The sequence below is a fragment of the Triturus cristatus genome, chromosome 5_2, assembly GCF_964204655.1.
Source record: "Triturus cristatus chromosome 5_2, aTriCri1.1, whole genome shotgun sequence".
NCBI classification, from domain to species: Eukaryota; Metazoa; Chordata; class Amphibia; order Caudata; family Salamandridae; genus Triturus; species Triturus cristatus.
In genome coordinates this window covers 596,706,818-596,727,873 of record NC_140588.1, presented here as the reverse complement: position 1 = coordinate 596,727,873, position 21,056 = coordinate 596,706,818, and the positions used below count along the sequence as shown (strand labels likewise).

Genomic DNA, 21,056 nt, shown 5'->3' with positions numbered 1-21,056 from the left:
AAAAGTGGCATTTCTAAAATAGTTCTAATAAATCTGCACACACCATTGCGTAGCACTTATTATCGCTATTCCAAATATACCAAACTTGACCTCACTGCTCCTCTCATATCAGGAATTACCACTGAAATACTTATCAGGGAATCCCCAATGCATTCCTATGGGTGGGCAGCCCCATAGTAGTGAGAAACCAAAAATGGCTGTTTGTCACTACCAGGACATGTCACACACTTAAGGTATGTCCTATCTTTTACCTACAATGCACCCTGCCCATAGGGCTAGCTAGGGCCTACTTTAGGGGTGACTGACATGTAGTAAAAGGAGGGGTCACAGACATGGCACACACTTTAGGTGCCACGTTACAGCGGCAGTAACACTGAGCGCACAGGCCCTGCAATGGCAGAGGCCTGAGATAGGTTTGAAAGGCTACTTTGGTGGGTGGCGCAATCAGCGCTACAAGCCCACCAGTAGTATTTAATTTACCAGCCCTGGGTATATGAGATACCACTTTACCAAGGACTGACAGGTAAATTAAATATGCCAAACATGTGTAGACCAATCTTACCATATGTAACACAGAGAGCGCACTCAATTTACACTGGGCAGCAGTGCTAAAGTTCCCAGAGTCCTAAAACCACCAACACCATGTCAGAGAAAAGGCTAGGAGACAGGCAAAACGTTTAGGGATGACCCTGCAAAAAGGGCCAAGTCCAACAATGAGTTTGAGCTATTGTCAATGTAAATGACAATGCCTTTTATTTATGTGTTAATTATCGAAACAGATAAATAAAATGCATTGTCATTTACAATGCCAATAGCTTAAACTATTGCAATTGCGAGACCTATTGAATTGCAAATGCTTGTTCTTTTGGGATGCAAATGCTTTATTTATTTAGACAGAGAATCCTAAGTGAGCCCCTGCTCTTCTGCCAGAGAGCAAACTCTGTTTTGAACCTGTGTGCCCAAACAACCCCCTCTCCAGCACCCTTTCGTGGATATGAACCTGGCAAACAAGCCACTCCGTGGACTCACTCCCAGTCCTGTGGCATTAGCTGGTGTGCTCTGGAAAGCAAAAGCAACCTGCTCATCTAGACTAGCGCCCCCTCCTGGGGAACATTTCAATCATATGATGTCTGATCTTTACTGGTAAGCAATGATAACATGACAATTTCCAATTCATTTTAGCTGAACGATACACCCACAAAACATCCCAAGACGAGTTCCAAAACACTGAAACTCTCAAGAACTCCGAACGCCCGAAAATAGTCACTTTATTTAAAAAGTTGACAGGAGGCTGGGAAAAGACTAGATAAAGTTACCGGGACCTGATGTGGTAATATTTTGTTGAGAGCCGCGACGTAGAGGTGGTGGCAGCTACGGGAGCAAGGAAGGAAAAACTGCCGCAAGTCTTTAAAGCCAGGATTGCACCCGCCCTGTGTTCCACAATACCACACGCATACCCAAGGAAGTGGCGCAAATGGGTCAGTGGCCGCTGCATGGGAGAACCCCTTTGTACTACTCCTGCCGGGTCTAGAAGCACTGACATGCCTCCCCCCCTCCCCCCCACGCCCCTCCCCCTCCGCGCACGAGGGGGTGGTTGTTACTCTGCAGCCGTGTTCTTTTTTACAAGAAGAGTGAACCGGATTACAACTTCAATACAATAAGTTATGAACAGCGATCGAGTCGCAGACTGCAAAACCACTGTATTCCAATGGCAATGAATATAATATAAAATATGAATATAAAGTGACCGTGCACGTGCGGACCTAATACGGACCTCAATGTGTCCGAACGGGTAATAAACAAACCAACATGCTTGCCACGTTCTGCAAATATGAAATGAAAAAGAGGCACCATAGCTAGCGATGCCACAGAAACTGCTGATACGGTGACAGATACAAGCCGCTTCTGGAGGCGTGAACATATCTGCGGCATTAACCGGCCGCACCTATTGCTGTTTATTAATCTATTTATTTGAGGGTTTTGTTAATCACTTCATGCTGCAGATTGGTCACGTGGGAGCACTTGGCGGTTGTCGCGTGCAGAGGCAGTCGTGACTTGCGTTTTACGAGTGAAGATAAGCATTGAACACCCACCAGGAACATTGCCAGCCTCCGCGCCCACGCCGTGCCATAGAAGGCTACATCATCTATGTCAAGTGCCAGCGATCCTTGATCTTGCCCCAATCACCAGCCTGAGCGCACACGAGGAGTACTGCAAGTGCGCACATAACTCCGCAGAACCCCATCCATCTCTTGTGGAAAACTGCAAAGCTCGCTCACTGTTGCACACTTCACTCATTATATTGTTTATGCTGCTGCAATACCCTCAAGGCATTTTTATTTTACATACCTAGCTAATAAAAAACATTTTGCATTTATCGGTGGTTATAGTATTACCTAACTGTAGCTCTCATAAAGTATTTTAAGAACTACTTCGTCTATAACACCCGACAGCGGAATCCCCTGAGCTGCTGCTCTTATATCAAGCCCAAAGTGACGTCATGACTCTCCTGCCATTTTACGCAGCTCTGGTTGGCCAACAGGAACACATTTCTGGGAATGAGTGAGCGCTTTCTAGGTGTCTGACCTTAGCTTAGAAAGAGAGAGTATATCTTATTGTGAGCATGAAAGTCCACGAGGATCTCTACAGCTGTACCATTTCTGTTATTCTTTACTTATACCTGAACATTCCACTGTTTTGGCAAAAATGAGTGGGACTCCTATTCCTGAGCGACATGCAAACTGCATAATTATTTCTCTGCATTGAGATGTGGAGGCCCTCCGTTGTTCTGCCAATCCTTTAGTCATGATGGAATAGCTCCCACCCTGAACTTCTCTCCTCAAATGTCACCCAGGAGTAATGCTTATCCATCTATACTTTTAAATTAAGTCCAGTAGCCTGGGGCAGGTAGGAGCCCTTAATGTTCATTTTATGTGTGTTTTCAAAACGTTTGCACTCAGATTGCAATAATGACCTTGAACATCAGCATGAGCGCATAGAAGTCAGGGAGACAAACTCAGATCACTGACATTGCACTTAGGGTGACCCTCAGCTGGCCACTCACATCTCTTTATGTGTGAGAATGGCATTTTCAAGATGGAGAATGGACGCGGACCAAGAAGATCTGCATGGACAGCTCCATTTCTCTATCTCTTCTTCCTTTCCTGATTCTTTGTTTACAGAATCTCTCTGGTGATGTACAGTGTTTCCCTTTAGGTCAAGCACCTGGAGGTTGTACCTGTTCCATTGCTGCCTTTTTCCTCCTGTCAGGGACGAAACCTGAAGGCTCTGTTAAAACTCTAGAAGTCAATATCCAGAAACCTACTCTAACCTCTCCAGACTTTGTTGGGAGCACTGATTTTGGAAACTACTTCTACATCTACAGGTGAGGTGGGCGGTAAGTCTTCCAGATGAGCACCCTTCCCTTGCATCAAGTGGAGTGCTTTAGTTTTGTCCACTCTGCACTTTGGTCTTTGGGGCTGCACCCATCATAGGCTGCCTGTTCACAAGACTGAAACTGGGGTGCATCGTCCACTGTAAGTCATTTGTAGTTGCCAACTTGTACACCACTGCCTGTGGGTCTAATTATAGTCTGCTGCACTTCATCACTAGGGTTGGTCTCCCTTAAATGAGGAGCATCTGGCCTAAAGCATTTGGGGAACCCCGATTATGAGTTACCTCCATTTTACCGTCCTGACAACACCAGTCCCTGAAATAAGAATTAGGCTTCTCTGCCCAATGTGGCTCGATTTCCCAAACATTCATTTCTCGTTTCATTTGCAGGCTATTGTTGCACTGTGTTTTGATTGCTTGAGTTTCTCTGTTGCCTCCTTATTTTGACGTCTGATATCATCAGATTTTTAATGGGAAATATTTTTGAGCCATAAGCAAGTCCCTCAGATTTGATCTAACTATTTGGATCCTCTATTTTGCTTTGTATTTTTGCGATCAGGTTTTATTATGAATGGGGCACGTTACGAATATTATTTGAATCCAACAATTGATACTGTAAACTCCATTGGTATTGTGTTGTGTTTCACTGTTGATGATCATTTATTCATTGCAAATAATATATAATGTTCATAGGCAGCTTCCTTAGTTTTACTGAGCTGTTGCATTGCATCCCCGTTTTATTGTGCATAGTTTTTAGGCTTTTTACCTCACAGCTCATGTTGGACTCCACAACTCAGGGCGGGCATTCACTTCTTGAATGTAACTGTGATAATTGTGTTGCACTGTACTGTGCCGAGAGCCAACGGTGCACCCCCTCCTTTCAGCTAGGCATTCACTGTCCCTTCACATTCACCGGAGAGTCATGGTGTCTGGGAGGTTAGCTTTCTATCACAAACTGAGTGCACTGGTTAGTGAGGGAACACCAGCACTTTAAACTTTGATTGTGTATCTATGTACGTGCGCTGATGGTATTTCTTAAGTGCAAACCTAGCCAAAAGGCAGCAGAAGGCTGTATATGGTCAAAGACAAACATATAGTCAAGGAGCTATAGCAGAGGAAGCTGCTGGGTGGTGGAGGGATAATGTGTTGTTATGAAGTGTTTTTAAAGGGGTTAGTCTTCAACTGTTCCTAAAATGACCAGCATTGGGGCATGTCTGATGGAAATGGGGAAGTTGTTCTAGATCCTGGGTACACTGATAAAAACGGATTGTGTTTATATGTTTCTGAAAATGCTTGGTAGGGTGTAAGCCTGAGACTTAGCACAGTCCAGCGAGGCACAGAATAGGGCCCTGTTTAAAATGTTTTTAAAGTTTTGTAGGTTTGTACTGTGTCTATTATGAAAATGAATTTGTTGTTCTGCTCATATCAGTCCAGGACATCTAGCTAAGTTGACCTTATGTGAAAGACACAGAGTTTTGACTTTGATAAAGCGGTAATGTGTGAAGCCTATCCCACATATTGGCTGGACTTGGATATTGTTGCTATCTTTGACAGTTGTCCTGAGTGACACTACAATGGGAGACACTGAAAAGAAAAAGAATGACATGGAAACCTGAAAGTCAGCACTGAACTACATTTTGTAATTTTATTGTGTCTTGTTCAGTAATTGTAATGTTATATTGCAGTGCCTCCCACACGCCCTTTTCTAAGGATGCTTTGCGTTAAGTAAATATTAACAGCATTGCTACCTATTTAACTAAAATCTAAACTGTTTCAGATGTATCTTATGCTGAGAAGATTTGAGTTATTGTTAAGTTTGGAATTCCCATATGATTATATTTAAATGTAGATTAATATGCTGTGATGAGAGATTCTACAAAGGAAATAAAAATCTAATGTACTAATGTAGTGCATGATTCCATATTTTACATTGGATTTAGCATACATGTAATGCAAATCCCGTAGTATACACAAATGTTTTCATTCGGGTGGTATGAGGGCCACAATTTATATGGACAAAACATGGCAGATAAATTACTGGCTACTTACCCTAAGGTTAGACTTTTCCGGTTTTCAGACAAAACCTATTATATGAAATACATTAATTTTGAGGACAATGACATCTGCAATTCTCAAAGTGCACCTTTCAGATTATCCTGTTGGTGGTTTTGTTGCCAACATTTTGGTTTTGCCTACACAGCAGTTACGCTGTGCTTGTAAAATCTCTTAAAATCCTAAAAGGAGCTTAAAGCCCACCCATTACTTAGCTTTCTTACCATTGGCTGGCTCCCATGTCACTTTTACTTACCATTGACTGGCTCCCACGTGGCCCTCACGTCACTTTACTTACTATTGGCTGGCTCCCATGTCACTCTCATTTCATTGCTTCCTACTGGTCAGCAGCTCCCCACCCCAGTCTTCCTCCTGGGCTCCGAGTCCTCCAGTCTTTGTCCTGCTATCCTGCATTTGAGCCTGGACCAAGCGCTGCTTTCAGTGGCCAGTGTTCTTCCAGTGCAGGCTTGGTCAGGTACTATTTTTTTAACTTTCCCCTCTTGTTCCTCTCCTTCATCCCTGACCTTCGTTGTTGCTTTTCCACCCTGCCCTCCTCCCACTGTCAGTGCTTGCTTTAGCAACCCTTGTCCACACCCTTCTGTCTGTACCTTTTTATCCCACATCTCTCCTGCTGTTTCTGCTTTATTGCACCACCATTCTCCACTCCTCCTTCATGTTGTTTTCCCCCTAGATAGCAGGCAGCCATGCAATATGTCTTAAGGCAAACTAAAGTGCTAGTACGCAGTAAACACTTGCTGCATCATAACACATTTTTTCTTTAAAGACAGAGTGAGCACGAGATAAGGCAATAAGACATTTAGTGGCACACCGGGGTACAATGAAAATCCATAAGACAGTCCCATCACAGGTTTTCGTCTACTTAAAAAGCCTTGTAAGGTGACCGCACATGCCCTACTTAAACAGACAGTTTGCAAATTCAACCTAATGTCTATTGACGGGTATTTATCTATTGATGGATAGTACATTTTAGTCTGTGGTGTTAGTACTTCTAGTTTGCAAGACAGACAATTCCATGGTTGGACACATAACCTAAAAGTTTTTTGGGGGGAGGAGTTTGTGTAAAGTAATCTAAGATTGGAGCACATGTGGTAATTCACCCAATCTAAGTGCACTTTGCAAAATTTGAAGTGCTTATTGGCTGTGAAGTCCACACATGCCTCTGGTGTATGGAAGCATTGTGGGACCCTGCTCAGGGCTGGGAAGGTGACTGTAAATGGCCATGATGTGCACACAGTTTGGAGCAGGCATGGTTCTGTCACGCTGAAGAATGTCCGAAGGTGAATTAGTCATGGTTTGGTCAGCAAACTTCAAGCTTGGCCATGACAGTTAATGTTCCACTACCTTTTTGTGTTCCCAGAAGTGTAACTGAAGTGAAGAAATAGCCGGACATTCCGTATATTGGGGCTCATCGTCTTTCTGCGGCTGCCTAAACTGGTCATGGAGGTTGAGTAGATAGAGACATTAAAACATTGCTTAATACCATATATTTATGCAGATCAGTATTTTTGTGCTTCACATTTTTCAGAAGCAATGCTGTGAAATAGAAATATTGTACTCAACAATATTTTTAACTAGTTTATGCCTTCTTAAGCAAAATGAGTGCAATATAACCGTTGGTGTATGGTTTCCCTTGTTAAATTAGACATTTGCACCAGAGAAACAACACTGGTGGAGTGAAGCACTCCATTGTTAACCTCTTGACTTACTGAGGTAAGTACATGATGTATTTATTATGTTTATTCTGCAAATAATATGTAAAGGAACAATGCTGATAGGAATTGGAAATTTACCAACGTAATACGCAGTAGTCTGCTTGTCCCGAGTTTGAATATGGAAGAGTAAAATCAGCCTTCCATCCTTCTGATGTCAGTAAATTGAGTGCTGTTAATCTTTTTTTTTTTTAAGAAGGTAGAAACCACAAAATGCGGTAAAGGGTGTCATACTAAGGTATATAAGAAGGTATGCAACCTCAACATGTAATACACTTACCAACCACCTTAAGTACCTTTAGGTTATGTTTGTTAAACCTTCAGCTCAACCCTGGATAGCTGTGGCTATGAGTAGCAAAGCATACACATAAGAACTTATAACAAGCATTGGTAAAGACAATAGGTTTCGTCAATGCAATATCTATTGGCTTTGTCGATGTTTTTTACGTGTTGCACAGCAATTGAGTTACTACTTGGCTACCAATGGAGCATTTCAGTAGCAACACACATACGGTAATGGATTTTATGGCTAAACTTGAAGGAATCTCACACTATACCAACAGCAGTATATTCTTTACTGAATATCCCAACTCCATATGCAAAGCAGATTAAAAAAACAAAAGTAGTTAAAACAATAGTAAATATTCTACAGACGACTCAATTTTCTTTTACACAGCCTGTGATAAAAAGCCAGCTTTGGATGGTGATATATACTCTTTGAGGATCTGTATATTTGCAGTAGTTCAACATTCAAGAGTGACATAGGAGCGAACCCAACTGAGGCCATCTTTATGTCTCTTAGAAATGTGCAAATTGGACCATCTAAAAGAGCATACATTTCATTTATGTAATGCTATGACTGGACCACAGAATATTATTCCATATTATAGCAAGCAAGCAAGAGCATTTCAACTACAACGTTGATTTTCGTGTGGGCAAGAGTGGGGTATATTTGACCTGTGAATAATTTCTTCGTACTGTTCAGAAATATATTGGCTTAAAAGCTATCATTTTAATATGCAAGTAATTATTTGTACTATTAAATGGCAGCTGTCAGAATATTATGGTACAAGAAAATCAAGGACAGAATATCGATGGACAAAATATTTGGTGCATAGAGGGTAGTACGTATGCGGAGTTAGGTACAGCAAATCTAGAACTACTTACATTTGTTTTCCAATATGTACCTCTGACTTAACTACCCTTATGGAGCATATTCCATGTGCTCCATAAGGGCAGTTAGGTCCTGGGTATAATATGCAGGACCACATTCTGAGCTTGACGCAATAGTCTGCTATTACCATTACAAACTTAAATACAGCACTCATCCGTTCTCTTTTTCCCTTCTTTGCCCATTTCTCTTTTCTCTACAGTACTATGAAATGTCTCTGTAAGTGGGTGAGGATGTCTTCCTTTTTAACATAAGATTCTCCAGGCCTAAGTGGAGGGTAAAAGTTTGACAGCTACTTTCTAATTCTCTGATATCCAAAAGGGACAGTGGTCTGTAGTCTCTTAACGACTCTTTGATATTTTTGCTTTTTATTGTATTTTGAGGGAGAATAAAGCAGAGCCTTAAAACTGTTAATTGGCTCTGCTTCTCCTTTTGTGATATGTCCTTTATAAAGTTGTATTAGTATATCGAAGCCATGCCTACTGTGACTGGGCTAGTCTTCTTGCAGAGAGAGGTTCTCACAGTGTACCTGCACTTATGCAGCTGACATGAGGCACCATCCAATGCCCTGAACACAGTTTCTGTTGGACTTTTGGCTCCAACTTTCTCAGTGCACCTGCCCCAGGAGGTCATTGTTGCTCCGTTTATCTGTCCCTCATGGGCGTTCTAGCTCCACAGCCCTATCCTTCCCGCGTGAGCATTGCCTGATCTATTGATGTGTATATTTTTTGAATTGAGCAAAAACCACAAAACACAGTCTGTTATCCTTGCAAGATTGGGTTCTTAATGGAGTGCCGCCTTTGAAGTTGTTCAAGGTACAAGGCAAAAAATAACCAACATAATTTTTCTTCATGCAGGGCGGGAGGGGATCCCTGAGTGAACTAGGCATCTAGCTACCGGTTATCTTGCTACACTTTTGTGATAACTTTAGAGCCACATCTAGTAATGATCAGAGATGAAGCCCCCTTTCAGCATACTTCATCGGGACCTTGACTAACAACCTGAAGTACCGCACCCTCTCTGCTGACTTCATGTGGATGTGCAGGAACGACTTTATTCACTGCTCACTTTCAGCTCACTTCAGAGGGACTTCCAGCAATGACACAAGTGTGAGGCCCCCAGCACGAGGAGGATGCAGCAGATACAGCGATCATTGCTGCAGATGGGAATGGAGGGGTGTTGTGTCATCTGGAAAAACACTATATCATTTACATATGAACATGCTTATGGCAACAGGAGCTAATGAAGTGTACTGTTGATAGGTTGTCAAATGGATTGTGGAAGCTATACTGTATTTGTAACTATGGTTATGTACTGAAGATTAGTGAATGATGGTGAAAATCTCAATGTGCTCTAATGATTACTGAGCGATGGCACAAATGTACCCAGGCAGCCAATTCTTCTACATGACTTGTCACACATGAGTTTTTAATATAAATCTGAACCGGCATTGAATGAGTGATGGCGCAAATATAAACAAACACTAACGACTACTGAGCAATGCATACATTCTGAAAACACATTAAGGATTATTGAGTGATGAAGGAACTGCTGTTCATCTATGAACACTTTAAGCCTATCCCTAGTCATTTATTTATTCATCCCTTTGTGTAATCACTCATCCATTCAAACTTTGCCTCATTATCACATTTGGCCACTCACTCGTCCATACAACCACAAACAAATGAAGAATCACATTGCTTTTAAAATAGCCAGATCTATTGGTTAACCAATACTTATGTTCTAAGTGATTGTGTCAAAAGTTTTCAATACACAGTCTTTCAATTTAAGGTGATAGATAGCACAGTCTAACTCACGAAACACATCTCCTTCCTCCCAGTCGCGGCTCCTAGTGGGAGTGCTGTGGGGCGGCGGGGCGAGGGAGGGAAAGGGTGGAGAGTAGCAAATGGCATTGCAGCACGAGCAATGTAGTTCGTTTTATTTATTTATTTATGTACTTAACTCCAGTCAGGCGTATGCCAGAGTTTACTATTTCCCACCCTGCCCCTCCCCTGCCCCGCCCCGCCCCACCGCCCGCAGCACTCCTACTAGGAGCTGCAACTGCTTCCTCCTATGGAGAGGAGTTAAACAAACAGTGGTAACCCTATAACCCAAGGAACCTGGGCCTCGTCAACATAATATAAACAATGGTTCCATAGGGAAACAGTTAATTTCAATTGCAATAAATCAAACAACAATAATCACAAAAAAATCACAAAAAGCACAGCATTAGTAAATCAATCAAATAATCAGTATTAAACAATGGATTACAATTTAAGAGAAAGCAATTTATTCTTTATCTTTTCAATTAGGTATCAACTCATTCGAATATAAGCAAAAATCCTATACATAGAATGAAAAGGCTGTATATATACTTTTTCATAACAAAAAGATTTTGTACATTTTGGTTTTATTTAAGAAATACGTGCATATACTGTAAATACCTACACTTTCACTTTTTGCACTGAGTCACTTTATTCACTTTGTCACTGCGTTGTTTCTCAAAAATACTGTATATACAGCCTTTTCATGCTTTGTATAGGATTTTTGCTTATATTCGAATGAGTTGATACCTAATTGAAAAGATAAAGAATAAATTGCTTTCTCTTAAATTGTAATCCATTGTTTAGTACTGATTATTTGATTGATTTACTAATGCTGTGTTTTTTGTGATTTTTTTGTGATTTTTGTTGTTTGATTTATTGCAATTGAAATTAACTGTTTCCCTATGGAACCATTGTTTATATTATGTCCTCCTATGGAGAAGCACTCTGAAAGTTTAATCCATTTCCATTTTATATAGAAATGATAAATAAAACATATTAAATTCATTTGGACTACCAACAAACTTTGTAAGACCTCCATGTAGTGGTGGCCTGTAGTTTAGCGTAGTTGTCTCTAGATCATGTATTGCATCAAATGAGACGTCTTATCAACTGGTCAATTTTCGACAGAATGGCAATCAGATCTGTGTATTAAGGAGCCTCCTAAAACTTTTAGACTAATCATCACTGGAAAAATACTGTCAGTCTAATAAATTTCAAACTTAAAACAAGCATGTGAGAGAATGCTAAAATCATAAGACAATTCAACCTCTATGCACCACCACAAAAACTAGACAGGGTCCCAATTCAGTGCAGATAAATGTAAAATAAGCAAAAATGACAAAGAACCAACAACGGACGATAGTAGCGGCCCCTCTCTGCTCAGTTCCCTTTGTAACTAATAAAAAGTGGCGATGAAAGGTGGTGTGCACAAACAGCTCCTGCACCTGCCGCTGCAAGGTGCAAACTGCCAAGCAGATTGGGATACTTTGTAGATCTGGAGCGGTGCACTCCCAAACGTGTCTTCATCAATGACAGAGACTGATCAATTCCTTTGTGTAATGTAATTCTTTATTTCAAATTCCATCAGAACACATGAGCTCCAGCCAACGCGTTTCGTTCAAAAGGTTGGACTTCGTCAGGGCACAGGTTTTTGAGAAGCTTTGGGAATCTGAAGTCAATGGTTCCCCAACTTATATGTTGACAGCGATGCATGGGACACATCACTCCATACATTCTGCGTTAGGTTCATAAACCAGGCCCTTATCAAGGAGGCCCACGCAGGTTTCTGAGTACCTTATTCACTCGTAACATTCCGGATACCTTCATATTGATTTGTCCCATGCAGTGTACATGAGAGTATGTGTAGCACTCACAGGAGGCAGGTCAGTGCCATCATGTGTACAGAAGGCGCAGACAGACCATCACAGACTGTAGCAGGGACATTCCTCTAAGCAGAATGCTCAAGGCGAGGGTTGGCAGTTTATACAAGAGCACAGAACATGCACTAAACAGTCATTTTCTACTTTATTTCACACAAGAAAACTGTTACGTTTGAATCCCATTTTCATGCTTTGTGCCTCTCTGTATAGCTTGAGGCATTATAGCTATGTGTAATTTGGGAATGCAACTCTTAGGAGCTCCCAGGTACTGGTTACTCAGTTGAAGCACGTTAGCCACAAAGGGGCACATTGACCAAAAAATCATGCAACGCCTTGGGAAAGGGCTGAATTATGCCTCACTTAACATTATACAGCGCATTCCTGTCTTTTCCTTGGCCTGGTGCACTCTGTGCTGCCAAGTGCCAACGCAGGTACCCAGGGAGCTTGCATTGTGAGCAGGATTATTTTAGTCCGTGAAGGGACACCTTCCTGCACAAAAACAATCCTCTGAGGCATTTTCCTCTTTATATGTGAGCTGCAGAATGCAGCACATGTAGAAAGAGGAAATAAGGAGGAGAAATACATATATTTCTCCTTGATACACCTCATCTAGGGAGGTATAGCATTTTGACGCATTCCCAGGTTTATCAGTACTGGTAAATCTGGGAATGCACCAAAATTCACAGGTGAATGCATGGGAACACCCATGCTCCACCCATGGAATGCCTTCCTGGGGCAGAGAAATGCAACTCAGCAATTTGTGCTGCGTTGTGTTACTCTAGATTTATCAAGTCACGCAGGGACATGCAAAGTGTACTTGCATGGCTTAATAAGTCTTTCTTAGTAATTGCATCACCATTGCGCCCCATTACGTGGCACAAGGGTGACACAACTGCTTAATACATTTGCCCCATAATGTATTGCATGGTACACATTTTTCAGAGTAGCATAGCTGTAACACTAATTAAAGCACATAGGCCTCAAAGAGCAACACCCTGCTGGTAGGAATCACCCAGTTAAAAGACAGACATGACAGCCAAAGCTACCTGCTGCAACCTCTTTGTAGCCCTGCAAATTCATCATTATCAGGTTCCCGCAACCTCTGTCACTGCTTTACATGGATGTTTCAACAGGCGATTGCCAAATGAATTCTGGTTGGTGTCTGTTTGATTCAGCTGCTGCTGCACTCATCCAAGAAGAAGTAGAAGGTAGGTCAGAATTAGTTTGTCATTCTTCTTCGGTTCTGCTTTTGTTTGGGGAATTCGCTCTGAGGGGGTGGATTTCTTCCACCGGGTTTCCCCCTTCAGCCAGGTTTCACAAGTGTAAGCCCTGGACACTGCATTCTGCTACCAACTGTCTATCTTGACACTCACTGCGGGCACCTATTAAAGTGAGCCTCTGGTGATGCCATTTTGGAATGGGTCAGTCTCTAAATAAGGATAGCTTTCAATTTAAAATGGATCTGATCCCTTTTTTTGCTTGGCATGATAAACTCATGTTTTTAGATTCAAAGCAAAAACCCCAAAGCCTATGTATAAGCAACTGTCCAAAGTGTGCAGTAACTGCGCATACTTGTTCTGGAAAGTATATATTCAGATGTCTGGAAGTAATCCAGTCCAGGTGCTGCTTTAATTAACATGACAGGTGCCAGATCATGGGATGAGATGATGAGTGTACTATTCCCTGAAAATATATGATCATGTTGAGGAAACCATCTGGAGAGAAAATGAGGCTCCCCAATCAGTCAGGGAATGAAACTACCATCAACATGTGCATCGTGTGTATGATGTAGATTCCCTGTTTGACAAGGACTCCCATTAGTCAATTATATAGATCAGTCATAGAAGGCAACTATTCTATATTATGTGTCCATAAAATCTAGATCTTTAGCAGTCAACTCCTGCACCTTTGAGCATCAGTTAGGAGTTTATCCCAATGCAACGTAGGTCTGTTCTTGTTTTTGGCAGTCTCCACCAATGCATTCATGTAGAATCGCTTTACCTCCATGGATGCTTTTAAAAGCCTGGCTTTCTGCTCACAAATCTTTGTCCATATCTAATTCTTTCTCCATATTGAGTTCATGTTTCTGTTTCATTGTAGGGCGAGAAGGAAGTAAACAGAATTTGATTTCAAGCAAAGTGTCTGCAGCAGTGGTAGAGATTAGCCAAAAAGTAGAGAGTATTTTTATATTCAAAACAACACCAATGACAAAAATCAAACGTAGGAAACCAGTGATATAAATTTTTAAAGATTAAATCAAAAACTGTGCATTCTAGCACAAAAAGGCTTAAAGCGCTACTTGTCGCTATTTGGTCGCACTGGACAGGTACAAAGTCAAAGATTTCGGCCGAGGTTGAGGGCTATTCCCTGGTCGAAAGTTTACCTTTAGACTTAGTCTTTTTCTTGGAGCTTTTCTCTCATCTCAGGGCTTGTAGGCGGGTCCTCAGGCTTCTCAGATCCAAAGTACTATTAGACAATGGTGGCCTACTGCAGCACAATGTTACTAGGAGCTTCTGAAAGTCTTTGTCCATGAGGTTGATGGAGATGGGCTTCGCAGCTGTCAGTGGGAGAAACCAGCTCAGTCAGGCTGATTCGCGAGTCGACAAATGCGGCTTGACTCTCAACATTGAGCCGACCTCCTCCTGGAGCTTGCCTGCAAAACGTCTGGGTGCAAGCTTCTGTGGTACAGTCAAAGAATCTAACAGGGCTGTCCTTCCTCTTCTGATGTTCCAGGCAGTAACCTGAGGAGCTCCTGCAGCTCTCCCATATTTATTCTCCATTCTGGGCTGGCGGGGGGGGGGCACCCCAACCGATAGGGGTAAAGTTGCCTCCCCCTGCTATGACCACTTCCTGGAAAGTGTGGCATATTTTTGACCCTGAATGCACTGTTTTCACAGAAATCAAAATGGAGCAAATCTCTCCTTGGTGTGTGTGTGTGTCTGTGTAACCCAATCCAAAGGTGAGGTTAAAAAATGACTACACTCCCCTTCCAGCCCCTCTCCCAATCTAATGAGGGGGGCTCCCATCTAGTTGGGGATCAACGAAGTGGGGACTGGCCAGGGTCCTATGACATCTGATCTCCTGCCTTTGAAGTCCAGCTTATCTCCCAAGCCCCCTTCCTCTCCCTGACTTTTCCTGGAAGAAAATTTCCTCCTACCAAATGGCTGTATTGTATACTTTCTAGGCCTCTTTACACCTACTCAGCGAGCAATTTGGCTCAGGATATCAAAGGCTGACAATAGGAAGAGTCTGCTACAGGGCGGCTTTAGGTAACTTCAGGATAGTAACTTATAAAACTACTTTTCTGTAATAGTTATAATAAATCCAACTTTGGCATGTTGTTGGAGTTACAGTAACCATTATGTTGATACTTTGAATGATATTTCTAGCAAGCTCCACTCAAAAGTTAAACTACATTAAAGTTTAATAATGCATTCCCATGTTATCCTACAGGGCTAACAGCACTACAATAGGGAAAAATGACTTTGGCTGTTTCTCTGTATAAAGGCATATAAAACATATTTCATATTGTCCCTCCTTTTTTATAGCAAGGCACACTACCCTTGAGGCACTTAGGACAGACCTTAAGGGTGACTTAAAAGTTATAAAAAGGCCGTTTTGGGCATTGGAAGTACTTTTAAGTCCAAAGTCGAGGTGGGACATAGTTTTGTTTTAAAGCCAGCCTGCAAATGACACCAAACACCACAACAGGGCACACTTCAGTGCATTAAGTCGACTGCGGTCTCCAAACCTACTGTACTGTATATTAGGGAGTTACAGGTAGGTTGTATTTTCCAATGGGAACTAGACAAATAACCATATACCGCTAGGGCCAAAGCAGTGGCCCTGGGGCTGGTTAGCGGAGTCCATGGCACTTTCAGTGTCAGTAACCACCAGCACCAGTAACAAAATGGGGGTGATCAGGGCAAAGGGATGACTCCTGTTCAGTGCCATATAATATAACACATCTTGGGGCTTTAAAGAAGCATCACCGCGTATTGGATTACTGTTTTAAAAACAGGTGCACATGTAAAGTAGTTCAAATAGAGAGGGATCCAAATATTTAAAGCATATGCCGTGGAACCATAAAGAAATATCTGTGTGTGTCACTTTTAAGAAGACTGGCCTGAAAAAAATGAATATTAAGTTACATTTCCTGTAGCAATTATGGCTCAACCATTTTTTATCTTAAAATCAATATTTGCCTTTTCCAACATGGGAGTCAACTCACGTTTAAAGTGCTGACGTTATTTATTGAAGACGCATGGCTAGTGAAGGGTATGATTACAGAAAATTGTAGGTTAAGCTTATCGCAGCTCCACTGTCGTCAGTGATGACAGCAGACGTTGACAGTGACAACAGAGTTGACACAAGCTACAAAAACCCGTAATAACATCAGAAGAGGGGAAGGGGTGGAAGTGAGAATGCGGAAGCCTACAGCTACCTTCTCTCTTACCTTTTGCCTTTCATAATCATCAGGGCACAAGTCGGGGGTACACCCAGGTACAAGGCTTTCACCTATTCTTTTTACCGTCTGGAAGCGTCCCCCCTGACAAGAAGTTGGGCCCCACAGAAATATGCTTAACTTGTCCCGGTGTAATTTTCAGACACCGCACACGTTCAGCAGTGCCTGGACGTTGTCTGCTTTCAATTCCCAGCAGCAATGTGCAGGCAGCGAGGGGGCTTTTTTGTCACCTCCAGCTGGGCCGAAGATAAAGGCCGAAGTTAAGGGGCCATCAGGCCTTTTTTTTCCCGAACAGCCTGACTTGGGGTTGCCTTTGTTTCCCCTCACACTTAAATGTAAATTCCATGGAGGGGAAACAAAGGCACACAGCTTGTTATCTCTTCATAAGGTACTTAAGAGACACATGCTTTTGACTTTATTCAGTCCCTGTATATAAGTGCATGCGCTGTAAGAATGTCAGGTATGTTGGCCTGTCGCAGTATTTACACAAATAACAATTTCAATAGCACTATTTTATTTCTTTTGTAGCGCTATGAGCCCAATCCAGTTTGTCAGAGCTCTTTATGTAACATACACATAATACATTGAAAATAAATCAAGTACGTGAGTAAATCAATGTACAATTTGAGTTATATGAGATAGCGAGGGTTACAAGGTGCAGGAGTCACATGCCCTTCATACCTCACTGTGGTCTTTTACAAGGATTACAATTTATGAACTGCAGGTAACAAAAGGATCTCTGTGTAAAAAGCAGTAACCCACTTTACTATCTACATAAAATAGAAATCTGTCATCTGCGTGTTAGATGATGTGCTTTTGCAGGAGACACATTTACCTTCTCTACTACTTTGATTCAAATCTGGGAAATCACAAAACACACATCTCTCCAGCAAGTGCATTAACTACCAGAGTTATCTCACCTTTATTAGTATTCCCTGTGATTTGCCAGGCACCTGCATGGCAGATGCCTTAACCCAATCAAATATTTTAAAATTTAGGATTTGCAACTCATTAAGCATAACAGATCTACTGTTATGCTTCTCCTTGTTGCCAATTTTTTGTGGCAGGGTTAAAAAAAAATGTATTAGTTGAGGCCCAGATTTTGCCTCGGGATTGTGCCAATTATTGGCACAACCCCAACGCCAAATCTCATTTGATAAATCTCATAATGAGCTTAATTGTACTCATGATATACCTGATAAATATATGTGAGGTCTTAATATCTCATGTTACTTTGTGTGATGTCACTTCCAGTGATGTCACATGCAATGTCACGTGTCGTGACGTCATTCGCTGTGGTGTCATACGTCATGATTTCACTTGCATACTGCCTAACCTGGTCAGTACCCCCCTTCTTTATTAGAACTTGTGCCCTGATAATCATAACCCCCTCCCCCTGTATGTTTCACATCTGTTCACTTCCAGATTTTCTATCTTTCTTCATTCCCGACAGAAATTCCACAACGCTGATCGACAATCTCGCCAACCTCGGACTCGAACAACTTGTCAGGACTCCCACCCACTCCGCCGGTCACACGCTCGACCCCATCTTCTCTGCTAGAGACCACGTTACCTTCAGCGACACCACCGAACTCCACTGACTAACCACCACTGCATTCACTTCTCCTTCGAGAAACACAGTGCACACAACCAACCGCAACGTATCCCATACCGCAGCTGGAAAAAGTCACCGAAGACCAGCTCACCACCACACTCGCCCAAGACCCTCCACCCGAGTCCTCGGATACCGACACAGCAGCCAACAATTTCACACAATGGATCGACGACTGTGCCAACACCCTCGCCCTGATAAGGAAACCCTCCAACAGGCGCACAGACACGAGAGCCATCCGGTTCAACACCGACCTCCAAAACTCCAAGCACACCTGCAGAAGACTCGAGAAACATTGGCGCAATGACCAGACACCAGACAACCACGCAGCCCTCATAAATGCCAGACGAAAAAAACAGCAACTCATCCGATCCACCAAAAAACCTCCTTCAAAGAACGCATCAACAACTACGCACACAATAGCAAAGAGCTCTTCAACATCGTGAAAGAACTCGCCACCCCCAGCTCCTGCTCCAACGATATACCGCCATCACAAGAACTCTGCGACTCCCTGGCTACCTTCTTCCACTTCAAGATAGCAGACATCCACAACAGCTTCGACAACCAGACACCGACGACAGACGCCATCCCCCTGACTCTGCACCCACCAAGCACATCGACCCTCTACTCTCCTGGCACAACGTCACCGACGAAAACACCATCAAAATCATGAACACCTTCCACTCCGGCTCACCCTCCGACCCCTGTCCCCACCACATCTTCAACAAAGCAAGCTCCATCATCGCACCCCAACTCAGGAAGATCATCAACAGCTCCTTCAAGACCGCCACCTTCCCAGAAAGCTGGAAATACGCAGAGATTAACTCCCTTCTCAAAAAACCCAAGGCGGACCCAAAGGACCTCAAGAACTTCCGACCCATCTCCCTGCTCCCGTTCCCGGTGAAAGTCATTGAGAAGCCCACCAACAGACAACTGACCCACCTCCTGGAGGAGAACAACGTTCTGGACTACTCCCAATACGGCTTCTGCAGCAATCACAGCACCGAAACCGCCCTCATCGCCGCCACTGACGACATCAGAATCATACTGGACAATGGCGAAACTGCGGCCCTCATTCTCCTGGACCTCTCGGCCACCTTTGACACCATCTGCCACAAAACCCTGTGCACACGCCTCCATGACGCAGGGATCGGTGACAAAGCCCTGGACTGGATCACCTCCTTTCTCACCGACAGAACGCAAAGAGTCCACCTCTCCCCCTTCAGGTCCGAAGCCTCTACAATCACCTGCGGCGTACCCCAATGCTCATCCCTCAGCCCGACCCTTTTCAATGTCTACATGACACCGCTGGCTAACATCGTCTGAGCACACCACCTCAACATCGTCTCATACGCCGACGACACCCAGCTGATCCTCTCCCTCACCAAGGACCCGGCCACCACCAAATCCAACCTCCATGAGGGAATGAAGGCCATCGCAGAGTGGATGAAAACGAGCCAGCTGAAACTGAACTCAGACAAGATGGAGGTCCTCATCCTGGGCTCCACCCCCACCGCATGGGATGACTCCTGGTGGCCGGCCACACTGGGTACCGCACCGACGCCCACCAACCACGCACTCCACCTGGGAGTCATCGTGGACTCACCGCTCTCCATGACCCAGCAAGTGAACGCGTCTCCTCCTCCTGCTTCAACACTCTCCGCATGCTCCACAAGATCTACAGATGGATCCCCACTGAAACCAGAAGAACGGTCACCCAAGCACTCGTCAGCAGCAGGCTGGACTACGGCAATGCCCTCTATGCAGGAACCACAACCACAATCCAGAAGAGAATCCAACGCATACAAAACGCCTCTGCATGCCTCATTTTTGGACTCCCTCGACACAGCCACATCACCACCCACCTGAGAGACCTGCACTGGCTCCCGGTGAATAAGAGGATCACCTTCAAGCTCCTCACCCACGCTCACAAAACGCTCCACAACACCGGACCAGCATACCTCAACAAACGACTGTCCTTCTCCACCCCGAACCGCCAGCTCCGCTCCACTGACCTCGCACTCGCCACCGTCCCACGCATCCGCCGAATGACCACTGGCGGAAGATCATTCTCCCACCTCGCCGCCAAAACATGGAACACCCTCCCCATCCACCTGCGTCAGAACCAGGACCTCCTGACCTTCAAAAGACGTCTCAAGACCTGGCTGTTCGACCTGTAGCTGCTCCCCCCCTCCCTCAGCACCTTGAGACCCTCACGGGTGAGTAGTGCGCTTTACAAATATCTGATTGATTGATTGATTGATTCCCTCCCACTTTGTCTCCTCTATACTTTAACATTTTCCCTACTTCCCTTACCCTTTTTAAACCTCTCTAGTCCTATTTATTGCATCAACCTTTCTTCCACATCTTACCCACTTATCTTTTTCTGATTCTTTTAGCTGTCCCTTCCTCTTCTACCATTCTCTACCTCTCACTCGGTATTGTTCTGCTTCCCTTCTGACTTGTTTCTTCTTCGTTTCATTTCTCACACACTCCCTTCTTTCTCTTAACCCCGTCCATGTTGTAGCTTATACAGCCACCATTACAGCAGGTATCACACATTGCAGATGTAACATGTAGAAATACAATATCTATCAAAATAGCTATATGTTCCATCATTACGATGCAGAAAAAAATATATTCGAAACACATGATTATTAGTGGTTTACCTTTTACTGGTAAGCAAGTGAAATTCTGTTGTAGGGTCAGCCTTTCATGGAGCTGAACTCAATAAATTGATGACTATGAAACTGGGCAATAGTGACACCTGTTAATTACTATGTTTATGAACTGCAACTATTAAACCCCTTCATAGAGGGCCCCATCCCACACAAGGCCAATGAATATCTGTGAGATACAGAAGCCTTTCGGGCCCCATCCTGACATTCTGCAGGGGGTGGGGCATTTTTTACGTCACGAGCACCATA

At 43.4% G+C, this 21,056-nt stretch overlaps 1 protein-coding gene across 1 annotated transcript in view; it reads right to left on the bottom strand.

Annotated features, from left to right (window-relative positions):
* LOC146829045 (gamma-aminobutyric acid receptor subunit beta-4-like) overlaps positions 1–21,056 on the bottom strand; it is a 584,921-nt gene that overhangs the window by 389,783 nt on the left and 174,082 nt on the right.